At 57.5% G+C, this 9,823-nt stretch overlaps 29 non-coding genes across 29 annotated transcripts; all 29 read left to right on the forward strand.

Annotated features, from left to right (window-relative positions):
* Positions 1-111: 111 nt before the first annotated feature.
* On the forward strand, positions 112-230 carry LOC129897299 (5S ribosomal RNA). Its single transcript, XR_008768396.1, has one exon. It is a non-coding gene; the product is annotated as a 5S ribosomal RNA (ribosomal RNA).
* Positions 231-452: 222 nt separating this feature from the next.
* LOC129897300 (5S ribosomal RNA) lies at positions 453-571 on the forward strand. The gene has a single exon (XR_008768397.1). It is a non-coding gene; the product is annotated as a 5S ribosomal RNA (ribosomal RNA).
* Positions 572-793: 222 nt separating this feature from the next.
* Positions 794-912, forward strand: LOC129897301 (5S ribosomal RNA). The gene has a single exon (XR_008768398.1). It is a non-coding gene; the product is annotated as a 5S ribosomal RNA (ribosomal RNA).
* Positions 913-1,134: 222 nt separating this feature from the next.
* Positions 1,135-1,253, forward strand: LOC129897302 (5S ribosomal RNA). Its single transcript, XR_008768399.1, has one exon. It is a non-coding gene; the product is annotated as a 5S ribosomal RNA (ribosomal RNA).
* A 222-nt stretch (positions 1,254-1,475) lies between these two features.
* Positions 1,476-1,594, forward strand: LOC129897303 (5S ribosomal RNA). The gene has a single exon (XR_008768400.1). It is a non-coding gene; the product is annotated as a 5S ribosomal RNA (ribosomal RNA).
* A 222-nt stretch (positions 1,595-1,816) lies between these two features.
* LOC129897304 (5S ribosomal RNA) lies at positions 1,817-1,935 on the forward strand. The gene has a single exon (XR_008768401.1). It is a non-coding gene; the product is annotated as a 5S ribosomal RNA (ribosomal RNA).
* Positions 1,936-2,157: 222 nt separating this feature from the next.
* Positions 2,158-2,276, forward strand: LOC129897305 (5S ribosomal RNA). The gene has a single exon (XR_008768402.1). It is a non-coding gene; the product is annotated as a 5S ribosomal RNA (ribosomal RNA).
* Positions 2,277-2,498: 222 nt separating this feature from the next.
* LOC129897306 (5S ribosomal RNA) lies at positions 2,499-2,617 on the forward strand. Its single transcript, XR_008768403.1, has one exon. It is a non-coding gene; the product is annotated as a 5S ribosomal RNA (ribosomal RNA).
* Positions 2,618-2,839: 222 nt separating this feature from the next.
* Positions 2,840-2,958, forward strand: LOC129897308 (5S ribosomal RNA). Its single transcript, XR_008768405.1, has one exon. It is a non-coding gene; the product is annotated as a 5S ribosomal RNA (ribosomal RNA).
* Positions 2,959-3,180: 222 nt separating this feature from the next.
* Positions 3,181-3,299, forward strand: LOC129897309 (5S ribosomal RNA). Its single transcript, XR_008768406.1, has one exon. It is a non-coding gene; the product is annotated as a 5S ribosomal RNA (ribosomal RNA).
* A 222-nt stretch (positions 3,300-3,521) lies between these two features.
* Positions 3,522-3,640, forward strand: LOC129897310 (5S ribosomal RNA). The gene has a single exon (XR_008768407.1). It is a non-coding gene; the product is annotated as a 5S ribosomal RNA (ribosomal RNA).
* Positions 3,641-3,863: 223 nt separating this feature from the next.
* LOC129897311 (5S ribosomal RNA) lies at positions 3,864-3,982 on the forward strand. Its single transcript, XR_008768408.1, has one exon. It is a non-coding gene; the product is annotated as a 5S ribosomal RNA (ribosomal RNA).
* A 222-nt stretch (positions 3,983-4,204) lies between these two features.
* LOC129897313 (5S ribosomal RNA) lies at positions 4,205-4,323 on the forward strand. Its single transcript, XR_008768409.1, has one exon. It is a non-coding gene; the product is annotated as a 5S ribosomal RNA (ribosomal RNA).
* A 222-nt stretch (positions 4,324-4,545) lies between these two features.
* On the forward strand, positions 4,546-4,664 carry LOC129897403 (5S ribosomal RNA). The gene has a single exon (XR_008768496.1). It is a non-coding gene; the product is annotated as a 5S ribosomal RNA (ribosomal RNA).
* A 222-nt stretch (positions 4,665-4,886) lies between these two features.
* LOC129897314 (5S ribosomal RNA) lies at positions 4,887-5,005 on the forward strand. The gene has a single exon (XR_008768410.1). It is a non-coding gene; the product is annotated as a 5S ribosomal RNA (ribosomal RNA).
* Positions 5,006-5,227: 222 nt separating this feature from the next.
* On the forward strand, positions 5,228-5,346 carry LOC129897315 (5S ribosomal RNA). Its single transcript, XR_008768411.1, has one exon. It is a non-coding gene; the product is annotated as a 5S ribosomal RNA (ribosomal RNA).
* Positions 5,347-5,568: 222 nt separating this feature from the next.
* On the forward strand, positions 5,569-5,687 carry LOC129897316 (5S ribosomal RNA). The gene has a single exon (XR_008768412.1). It is a non-coding gene; the product is annotated as a 5S ribosomal RNA (ribosomal RNA).
* A 222-nt stretch (positions 5,688-5,909) lies between these two features.
* LOC129897317 (5S ribosomal RNA) lies at positions 5,910-6,028 on the forward strand. Its single transcript, XR_008768413.1, has one exon. It is a non-coding gene; the product is annotated as a 5S ribosomal RNA (ribosomal RNA).
* Positions 6,029-6,251: 223 nt separating this feature from the next.
* Positions 6,252-6,370, forward strand: LOC129897318 (5S ribosomal RNA). The gene has a single exon (XR_008768414.1). It is a non-coding gene; the product is annotated as a 5S ribosomal RNA (ribosomal RNA).
* A 222-nt stretch (positions 6,371-6,592) lies between these two features.
* On the forward strand, positions 6,593-6,711 carry LOC129897320 (5S ribosomal RNA). The gene has a single exon (XR_008768416.1). It is a non-coding gene; the product is annotated as a 5S ribosomal RNA (ribosomal RNA).
* Positions 6,712-6,933: 222 nt separating this feature from the next.
* LOC129897321 (5S ribosomal RNA) lies at positions 6,934-7,052 on the forward strand. The gene has a single exon (XR_008768417.1). It is a non-coding gene; the product is annotated as a 5S ribosomal RNA (ribosomal RNA).
* A 223-nt stretch (positions 7,053-7,275) lies between these two features.
* LOC129897322 (5S ribosomal RNA) lies at positions 7,276-7,394 on the forward strand. Its single transcript, XR_008768418.1, has one exon. It is a non-coding gene; the product is annotated as a 5S ribosomal RNA (ribosomal RNA).
* A 223-nt stretch (positions 7,395-7,617) lies between these two features.
* On the forward strand, positions 7,618-7,736 carry LOC129897323 (5S ribosomal RNA). The gene has a single exon (XR_008768419.1). It is a non-coding gene; the product is annotated as a 5S ribosomal RNA (ribosomal RNA).
* Positions 7,737-7,958: 222 nt separating this feature from the next.
* LOC129897324 (5S ribosomal RNA) lies at positions 7,959-8,077 on the forward strand. Its single transcript, XR_008768420.1, has one exon. It is a non-coding gene; the product is annotated as a 5S ribosomal RNA (ribosomal RNA).
* A 222-nt stretch (positions 8,078-8,299) lies between these two features.
* On the forward strand, positions 8,300-8,418 carry LOC129897325 (5S ribosomal RNA). Its single transcript, XR_008768421.1, has one exon. It is a non-coding gene; the product is annotated as a 5S ribosomal RNA (ribosomal RNA).
* Positions 8,419-8,641: 223 nt separating this feature from the next.
* On the forward strand, positions 8,642-8,759 carry LOC129897620 (5S ribosomal RNA). The gene has a single exon (XR_008768700.1). It is a non-coding gene; the product is annotated as a 5S ribosomal RNA (ribosomal RNA).
* A 222-nt stretch (positions 8,760-8,981) lies between these two features.
* On the forward strand, positions 8,982-9,100 carry LOC129897326 (5S ribosomal RNA). Its single transcript, XR_008768422.1, has one exon. It is a non-coding gene; the product is annotated as a 5S ribosomal RNA (ribosomal RNA).
* Positions 9,101-9,322: 222 nt separating this feature from the next.
* Positions 9,323-9,441, forward strand: LOC129897327 (5S ribosomal RNA). Its single transcript, XR_008768423.1, has one exon. It is a non-coding gene; the product is annotated as a 5S ribosomal RNA (ribosomal RNA).
* Positions 9,442-9,663: 222 nt separating this feature from the next.
* LOC129897329 (5S ribosomal RNA) lies at positions 9,664-9,782 on the forward strand. Its single transcript, XR_008768424.1, has one exon. It is a non-coding gene; the product is annotated as a 5S ribosomal RNA (ribosomal RNA).
* The last annotated feature ends 41 nt before the right edge of the window (positions 9,783-9,823 follow it).

A 9,823-nucleotide genomic window follows, 5' to 3' on the forward strand; every position in this document is an offset into this window, starting at 1 on the left:
GACGGGCGTGACAGGCGGCAGGGTGCGTCGGTGCGTGGAGGGCAGGGCGCACGCCGGGGCGTTTGGGAGGGGAAGGGGGTGTTTAATAGAATTTAGAGCGCTAGGAATGATGGATGCGATCATACCAGCACTAACGCACCGGATCCCATCAGAACTCCGAAGTTAAGCGTGCTTGGGCGAGAGTAGTACTAGGATGGGTGACCCCCTGGGAAGTCCTCGTGTTGCATCCCTCCTTTTTGTCGGAATTCGGCACGGTTTCGTCTACTCGACAACAAGTATTTTTTTGCGGACACGACATTCGGGGCCTAGACGCCGTTAGGACGTGCGATGGAGGCGCTAAGGACGGGCGTGACAGGCGGCAGGGTGCGTCGGTGCGTGGAGGGCAGGGCGCACGCCGGGGCGTTTGGGAGGGGAAGGGGGTGTTTAATAGAATTTAGAGCGCTAGGAATGATGGATGCGATCATACCAGCACTAACGCACCGGATCCCATCAGAACTCCGAAGTTAAGCGTGCTTGGGCGAGAGTAGTACTAGGATGGGTGACCCCCTGGGAAGTCCTCGTGTTGCATCCCTCCTTTTTGTCGGAATTCGGCACGGTTTCGTCTACTCGACAACAAGTATTTTTTTGCGGACACGACATTCGGGGCCTAGACGCCGTTAGGACGTGCGATGGAGGCGCTAAGGACGGGCGTGACAGGCGGCAGGGTGCGTCGGTGCGTGGAGGGCAGGGCGCACGCCGGGGCGTTTGGGAGGGGAAGGGGGTGTTTAATAGAATTTAGAGCGCTAGGAATGATGGATGCGATCATACCAGCACTAACGCACCGGATCCCATCAGAACTCCGAAGTTAAGCGTGCTTGGGCGAGAGTAGTACTAGGATGGGTGACCCCCTGGGAAGTCCTCGTGTTGCATCCCTCCTTTTTGTCGGAATTCGGCACGGTTTCGTCTACTCGACAACAAGTATTTTTTTGCGGACACGACATTCGGGGCCTAGACGCCGTTAGGACGTGCGATGGAGGCGCTAAGGACGGGCGTGACAGGCGGCAGGGTGCGTCGGTGCGTGGAGGGCAGGGCGCACGCCGGGGCGTTTGGGAGGGGAAGGGGGTGTTTAATAGAATTTAGAGCGCTAGGAATGATGGATGCGATCATACCAGCACTAACGCACCGGATCCCATCAGAACTCCGAAGTTAAGCGTGCTTGGGCGAGAGTAGTACTAGGATGGGTGACCCCCTGGGAAGTCCTCGTGTTGCATCCCTCCTTTTTGTCGGAATTCGGCACGGTTTCGTCTACTCGACAACAAGTATTTTTTTGCGGACACGACATTCGGGGCCTAGACGCCGTTAGGACGTGCGATGGAGGCGCTAAGGACGGGCGTGACAGGCGGCAGGGTGCGTCGGTGCGTGGAGGGCAGGGCGCACGCCGGGGCGTTTGGGAGGGGAAGGGGGTGTTTAATAGAATTTAGAGCGCTAGGAATGATGGATGCGATCATACCAGCACTAACGCACCGGATCCCATCAGAACTCCGAAGTTAAGCGTGCTTGGGCGAGAGTAGTACTAGGATGGGTGACCCCCTGGGAAGTCCTCGTGTTGCATCCCTCCTTTTTGTCGGAATTCGGCACGGTTTCGTCTACTCGACAACAAGTATTTTTTTGCGGACACGACATTCGGGGCCTAGACGCCGTTAGGACGTGCGATGGAGGCGCTAAGGACGGGCGTGACAGGCGGCAGGGTGCGTCGGTGCGTGGAGGGCAGGGCGCACGCCGGGGCGTTTGGGAGGGGAAGGGGGTGTTTAATAGAATTTAGAGCGCTAGGAATGATGGATGCGATCATACCAGCACTAACGCACCGGATCCCATCAGAACTCCGAAGTTAAGCGTGCTTGGGCGAGAGTAGTACTAGGATGGGTGACCCCCTGGGAAGTCCTCGTGTTGCATCCCTCCTTTTTGTCGGAATTCGGCACGGTTTCGTCTACTCGACAACAAGTATTTTTTTGCGGACACGACATTCGGGGCCTAGACGCCGTTAGGACGTGCGATGGAGGCGCTTAGGACGGGCGTGACAGGCGGCAGGGTGCGTCGGTGCGTGGAGGGCAGGGCGCACGCCGGGGCGTTTGGGAGGGGAAGGGGGTGTTTAATAGAATTTAGAGCGCTAGGAATGATGGATGCGATCATACCAGCACTAACGCACCGGATCCCATCAGAACTCCGAAGTTAAGCGTGCTTGGGCGAGAGTAGTACTAGGATGGGTGACCCCCTGGGAAGTCCTCGTGTTGCATCCCTCCTTTTTGTCGGAATTCGGCACGGTTTCGTCTACTCGACAACAAGTATTTTTTTGCGGACACGACATTCGGGGCCTAGACGCCGTTAGGACGTGCGATGGAGGCGCTTAGGACGGGCGTGACAGGCGGCAGGGTGCGTCGGTGCGTGGAGGGCAGGGCGCACGCCGGGGCGTTTGGGAGGGGAAGGGGGTGTTTAATAGAATTTAGAGCGCTAGGAATGATGGATGCGATCATACCAGCACTAACGCACCGGATCCCATCAGAACTCCGAAGTTAAGCGTGCTTGGGCGAGAGTAGTACTAGGATGGGTGACCCCCTGGGAAGTCCTCGTGTTGCATCCCTCCTTTTTGTCGGAATTCGGCACGGTTTCGTCTACTCGACAACAAGTATTTTTTTGCGGACACGACATTCGGGGCCTAGACGCCGTTAGGACGTGCGATGGAGGCGCTAAGGACGGGCGTGACAGGCGGCAGGGTGCGTCGGTGCGTGGAGGGCAGGGCGCACGCCGGGGCGTTTGGGAGGGGAAGGGGGTGTTTAATAGAATTTAGAGCGCTAGGAATGATGGATGCGATCATACCAGCACTAACGCACCGGATCCCATCAGAACTCCGAAGTTAAGCGTGCTTGGGCGAGAGTAGTACTAGGATGGGTGACCCCCTGGGAAGTCCTCGTGTTGCATCCCTCCTTTTTGTCGGAATTCGGCACGGTTTCGTCTACTCGACAACAAGTATTTTTTTGCGGACACGACATTCGGGGCCTAGACGCCGTTAGGACGTGCGATGGAGGCGCTAAGGACGGGCGTGACAGGCGGCAGGGTGCGTCGGTGCGTGGAGGGCAGGGCGCACGCCGGGGCGTTTGGGAGGGGAAGGGGGTGTTTAATAGAATTTAGAGCGCTAGGAATGATGGATGCGATCATACCAGCACTAACGCACCGGATCCCATCAGAACTCCGAAGTTAAGCGTGCTTGGGCGAGAGTAGTACTAGGATGGGTGACCCCCTGGGAAGTCCTCGTGTTGCATCCCTCCTTTTTGTCGGAATTCGGCACGGTTTCGTCTACTCGACAACAAGTATTTTTTTGCGGACACGACATTCGGGGCCTAGACGCCGTTAGGACGTGCGATGGAGGCGCTAAGGACGGGCGTGACAGGCGGCAGGGTGCGTCGGTGCGTGGAGGGCAGGGCGCACGCCGGGGCGTTTGGGAGGGGAAGGGGGTGTTTAATAGAATTTAGAGCGCTAGGAATGATGGATGCGATCATACCAGCACTAACGCACCGGATCCCATCAGAACTCCGAAGTTAAGCGTGCTTGGGCGAGAGTAGTACTAGGATGGGTGACCCCCTGGGAAGTCCTCGTGTTGCATCCCTCCTTTTTGTCGGAATTCGGCACGGTTTCGTCTACTCGACAACAAGTATTTTTTTGCGGACACGACATTCGGGGCCTAGACGCCGTTAGGACGTGCGATGGAGGCGCTTAGGACGGGCGTGACAGGCGGCAGGGTGCGTCGGTGCGTGGAGGGCAGGGCGCACGCCGGGGCGTTTGGGAGGGGAAGGGGGGTGTTTAATAGAATTTAGAGCGCTAGGAATGATGGATGCGATCATACCAGCACTAACGCACCGGATCCCATCAGAACTCCGAAGTTAAGCGTGCTTGGGCGAGAGTAGTACTAGGATGGGTGACCCCCTGGGAAGTCCTCGTGTTGCATCCCTCCTTTTTGTCGGAATTCGGCACGGTTTCGTCTACTCGACAACAAGTATTTTTTTGCGGACACGACATTCGGGGCCTAGACGCCGTTAGGACGTGCGATGGAGGCGCTTAGGACGGGCGTGACAGGCGGCAGGGTTCGTCGGTGCGTGGAGGGCAGGGCGCACGCCGGGGCGTTTGGGAGGGGAAGGGGGTGTTTAATAGAATTTAGAGCGCTAGGAATGATGGATGCGATCATACCAGCACTAACGCACCGGATCCCATCAGAACTCCGAAGTTAAGCGTGCTTGGGCGAGAGTAGTACTAGGATGGGTGACCCCCTGGGAAGTCCTCGTGTTGCATCCCTCCTTTTTGTCGGAATTCGGCACGGTTTCGTCTACTCGACAACAAGTATTTTTTTGCGGACACGACATTCGGGGCCTAGACGCCGTTAGGACGTGCGATGGAGGCGCTAAGGACGGGCGTGACAGGCGGCAGGGTGCGTCGGTGCGTGGAGGGCAGGGCGCACGCCGGGGCGTTTGGGAGGGGAAGGGGGTGTTTAATAGAATTTAGAGCGCTAGGAATGATGGATGCGATCATACCAGCACTAAGGCACCGGATCCCATCAGAACTCCGAAGTTAAGCGTGCTTGGGCGAGAGTAGTACTAGGATGGGTGACCCCCTGGGAAGTCCTCGTGTTGCATCCCTCCTTTTTGTCGGAATTCGGCACGGTTTCGTCTACTCGACAACAAGTATTTTTTTGCGGACACGACATTCGGGGCCTAGACGCCGTTAGGACGTGCGATGGAGGCGCTAAGGACGGGCGTGACAGGCGGCAGGGTGCGTCGGTGCGTGGAGGGCAGGGCGCACGCCGGGGCGTTTGGGAGGGGAAGGGGGTGTTTAATAGAATTTAGAGCGCTAGGAATGATGGATGCGATCATACCAGCACTAACGCACCGGATCCCATCAGAACTCCGAAGTTAAGCGTGCTTGGGCGAGAGTAGTACTAGGATGGGTGACCCCCTGGGAAGTCCTCGTGTTGCATCCCTCCTTTTTGTCGGAATTCGGCACGGTTTCGTCTACTCGACAACAAGTATTTTTTTGCGGACACGACATTCGGGGCCTAGACGCCGTTAGGACGTGCGATGGAGGCGCTAAGGACGGGCGTGACAGGCGGCAGGGTGCGTCGGTGCGTGGAGGGCAGGGCGCACGCCGGGGCGTTTGGGAGGGGAAGGGGGTGTTTAATAGAATTTAGAGCGCTAGGAATGATGGATGCGATCATACCAGCACTAACGCACCGGATCCCATCAGAACTCCGAAGTTAAGCGTGCTTGGGCGAGAGTAGTACTAGGATGGGTGACCCCCTGGGAAGTCCTCGTGTTGCATCCCTCCTTTTTGTCGGAATTCGGCACGGTTTCGTCTACTCGACAACAAGTATTTTTTTGCGGACACGACATTCGGGGCCTAGACGCCGTTAGGACGTGCGATGGAGGCGCTAAGGACGGGCGTGACAGGCGGCAGGGTGCGTCGGTGCGTGGAGGGCAGGGCGCACGCCGGGGCGTTTGGGAGGGGAAGGGGGTGTTTAATAGAATTTAGAGCGCTAGGAATGATGGATGCGATCATACCAGCACTAACGCACCGGATCCCATCAGAACTCCGAAGTTAAGCGTGCTTGGGCGAGAGTAGTACTAGGATGGGTGACCCCCTGGGAAGTCCTCGTGTTGCATCCCTCCTTTTTGTCGGAATTCGGCACGGTTTCGTCTACTCGACAACAAGTATTTTTTTGCGGACACGACATTCGGGGCCTAGACGCCGTTAGGACGTGCGATGGAGGCGCTAAGGACGGGCGTGACAGGCGGCAGGGTGCGTCGGTGCGTGGAGGGCAGGGCGCACGCCGGGGCGTTTGGGAGGGGAAGGGGGTGTTTAATAGAATTTAGAGCGCTAGGAATGATGGATGCGATCATACCAGCACTAACGCACCGGATCCCATCAGAACTCCGAAGTTAAGCGTGCTTGGGCGAGAGTAGTACTAGGATGGGTGACCCCCTGGGAAGTCCTCGTGTTGCATCCCTCCTTTTTGTCGGAATTCGGCACGGTTTCGTCTACTCGACAACAAGTATTTTTTTTGCGGACACGACATTCGGGGCCTAGACGCCGTTAGGACGTGCGATGGAGGCGCTAAGGACGGGCGTGACAGGCGGCAGGGTGCGTCGGTGCGTGGAGGGCAGGGCGCACGCCGGGGCGTTTGGGAGGGGAAGGGGGTGTTTAATAGAATTTAGAGCGCTAGGAATGATGGATGCGATCATACCAGCACTAACGCACCGGATCCCATCAGAACTCCGAAGTTAAGCGTGCTTGGGCGAGAGTAGTACTAGGATGGGTGACCCCCTGGGAAGTCCTCGTGTTGCATCCCTCCTTTTTGTCGGAATTCGGCACGGTTTCGTCTACTCGACAACAAGTATTTTTTTGCGGACACGACATTCGGGGCCTAGACGCCGTTAGGACGTGCGATGGAGGCGCTAAGGACGGGCGTGACAGGCGGCAGGGTGCGTCGGTGCGTGGAGGGCAGGGCGCACGCCGGGGCGTTTGGGAGGGGAAGGGGGTGTTTAATAGAATTTAGAGCGCTAGGAATGATGGATGCGATCATACCAGCACTAACGCACCGGATCCCATCAGAACTCCGAAGTTAAGCGTGCTTGGGCGAGAGTAGTACTAGGATGGGTGACCCCCTGGGAAGTCCTCGTGTTGCATCCCTCCTTTTTGTCGGAATTCGGCACGGTTTCGTCTACTCGACAACAAGTATTTTTTTGCGGACACGACATTCGGGACCTAGACGCCGTTAGGACGTGCGATGGAGGCGCTAAGGACGGGCGTGACAGGCGGCAGGGTGCGTCGGTGCGTGGAGGGCAGGGCGCACGCCGGGGCGTTTGGGAGGGGAAGGGGGTGTTTAATAGAATTTAGAGCGCTAGGAATGATGGATGCGATCATACCAGCACTAACGCACCGGATCCCATCAGAACTCCGAAGTTAAGCGTGCTTGGGCGAGAGTAGTACTAGGATGGGTGACCCCCTGGGAAGTCCTCGTGTTGCATCCCTCCTTTTTGTCGGAATTCGGCACGGTTTCGTCTACTCGACAACAAGTATTTTTTTGCGGACACGACATTCGGGGCCTAGACGCCGTTAGGACGTGCGATGGAGGCGCTAAGGGACGGGCGTGACAGGCGGCAGGGTGCGTCGGTGCGTGGAGGGCAGGGCGCACGCCGGGGCGTTTGGGAGGGGAAGGGGGTGTTTAATAGAATTTAGAGCGCTAGGAATGATGGATGCGATCATACCAGCACTAACGCACCGGATCCCATCAGAACTCCGAAGTTAAGCGTGCTTGGGCGAGAGTAGTACTAGGATGGGTGACCCCCTGGGAAGTCCTCGTGTTGCATCCCTCCTTTTTGTCGGAATTCGGCACGGTTTCGTCTACTCGACAACAAGTATTTTTTTGCGGGACACGACATTCGGGGCCTAGACGCCGTTAGGACGTGCGATGGAGGCGCTTAGGACGGGCGTGACAGGCGGCAGGGTGCGTCGGTGCGTGGAGGGCAGGGCGCACGCCGGGGCGTTTGGGAGGGGAAGGGGGTGTTTAATAGAATTTAGAGCGCTAGGAATGATGGATGCGATCATACCAGCACTAACGCACCGGATCCCATCAGAACTCCGAAGTTAAGCGTGCTTGGGCGAGAGTAGTACTAGGATGGGTGACCCCCTGGGAAGTCCTCGTGTTGCATCCCTCCTTTTTGTCGGAATTCGGCACGGTTTCGTCTACTCGACAACAAGTATTTTTTTGCGGACACGACATTCGGGGCCTAGACGCCGTTAGGACGTGCGATGGAGGCGCTAAGGACGGGCGTGACAGGCGGCAGGGTGCGTCGGTGCGTGGAGGGCAGGGCGCACGCCGGGGCGTTTGGGAGGGGAAGGGGGTGTTTAATAGAATTTAGAGCGCTAGGAATGATGGATGCGATCATACCAGCACTAACGCACCGGATCCCATCAGAACTCCGAAGTTAAGCGTGCTTGGGCGAGAGTAGTACTAGGATGGGTGACCCCCTGGGAAGTCCTCGTGTTGCATCCCTCCTTTTTGTCGGAATTCGGCACGGTTTCGTCTACTCGACAACAAGTATTTTTTTGCGGACACGACATTCGGGGCCTAGACGCCGTTAGGACGTGCGATGGAGGCGCTAAGGACGGGCGTGACAGGCGGCAGGGTGCGTCGGTGCGTGGAGGGCAGGGCGCACGCCGGGGCGTTTGGGAGGGGAAGGGGTTGTTTAATAGAATTTAGAGCGCTAGGAATGATGGATGCGATCATACCAGCACTAACGCACCGGATCCCATCAGAACTCCGAAGTTAAGCGTGCTTGGGCGAGAGTAGTACTAGGATGGGTGACCCCCTGGGAAGTCCTCGTGTTGCATCCCTCCTTTTTGTCGGAATTCGGCACGGTTTCGTCTACTCGACAACAAGTATTTTTTTGCGGACACGACATTCGGGGGCCTAGACGCCGTTAGGACGTGCGATGGAGGCGCTTAGGACGGGCGTGACAGGCGGCAGGGTTCGTCGGTGCGTGGAGGGCAGGGCGCACGCCGGGGCGTTTGGGAGGGGAAGGGGGTGTTTAATAGAATTTAGAGCGCTAGGAATGATGGATGCGATCATACCAGCACTAACGCACCGGATCCCATCAGAACTCCGAAGTTAAGCGTGCTTGGGCGAGAGTAGTACTAGGATGGGTGACCCCCTGGAAGTCCTCGTGTTGCATCCCTCCTTTTTGTCGGAATTCGGCACGGTTTCGTCTACTCGACAACAAGTATTTTTTTGCGGACACGACATTCGGGGCCTAGACGCCGTTAGGACGTGCGATGGAGGCGCTAAGGACGGGCGTGACAGGCGGCAGGGTGCGTCGGTGCGTGGAGGGCAGGGCGCACGCCGGGGCGTTTGGGAGGGGAAGGGGGTGTTTAATAGAATTTAGAGCGCTAGGAATGATGGATGCGATCATACCAGCACTAACGCACCGGATCCCATCAGAACTCCGAAGTTAAGCGTGCTTGGGCGAGAGTAGTACTAGGATGGGTGACCCCCTGGGAAGTCCTCGTGTTGCATCCCTCCTTTTTGTCGGAATTCGGCACGGTTTCGTCTACTCGACAACAAGTATTTTTTTGCGGACACGACATTCGGGGCCTAGACGCCGTTAGGACGTGCGATGGAGGCGCTAAGGACGGGCGTGACAGGCGGCAGGGTGCGTCGGTGCGTGGAGGGCAGGGCGCACGCCGGGGCGTTTGGGAGGGGAAGGGGGTGTTTAATAGAATTTAGAGCGCTAGGAATGATGGATGCGATCATACCAGCACTAACGCACCGGATCCCATCAGAACTCCGAAGTTAAGCGTGCTTGGGCGAGAGTAGTACTAGGATGGGTGACCCCCTGGGAAGTCCTCGTGTTGCATCCCTCCTTTTTGTCGGAATTCGGCACGGTTTCGTCTACTCGACAACAAGTATTTTTTTGCGGACACGACATTCGGGGCCTAGACGCCGTTAGGACGTGCGATGGAGGCGCTTAGGACGGGCGTGACAGGCGGCAGGGTTCGTCGGTGCGTGGAGGGCAGGGCGCACGCCGGGGCGTTTGGGAGGGGAAGGGGGTGTTTAATAGAATTTAGAGCGCTAGGAATGATGGATGCGATCATACCAGCACTAACGCACCGGATCCCATCAGAACTCCGAAGTTAAGCGTGCTTGGGCGAGAGTAGTACTAGGATGGGTGACCCCCTGGGAAGTCCTCGTGTTGCATCCCTCCTTTTTGTCGGAATTCGGCACGGTTTCGTCTACTCGACA

The sequence above is a fragment of the Solanum dulcamara genome, chromosome 7, assembly GCF_947179165.1.
Source record: "Solanum dulcamara chromosome 7, daSolDulc1.2, whole genome shotgun sequence".
In the NCBI taxonomy this organism is placed as follows: domain Eukaryota; kingdom Viridiplantae; phylum Streptophyta; class Magnoliopsida; order Solanales; family Solanaceae; genus Solanum; species Solanum dulcamara.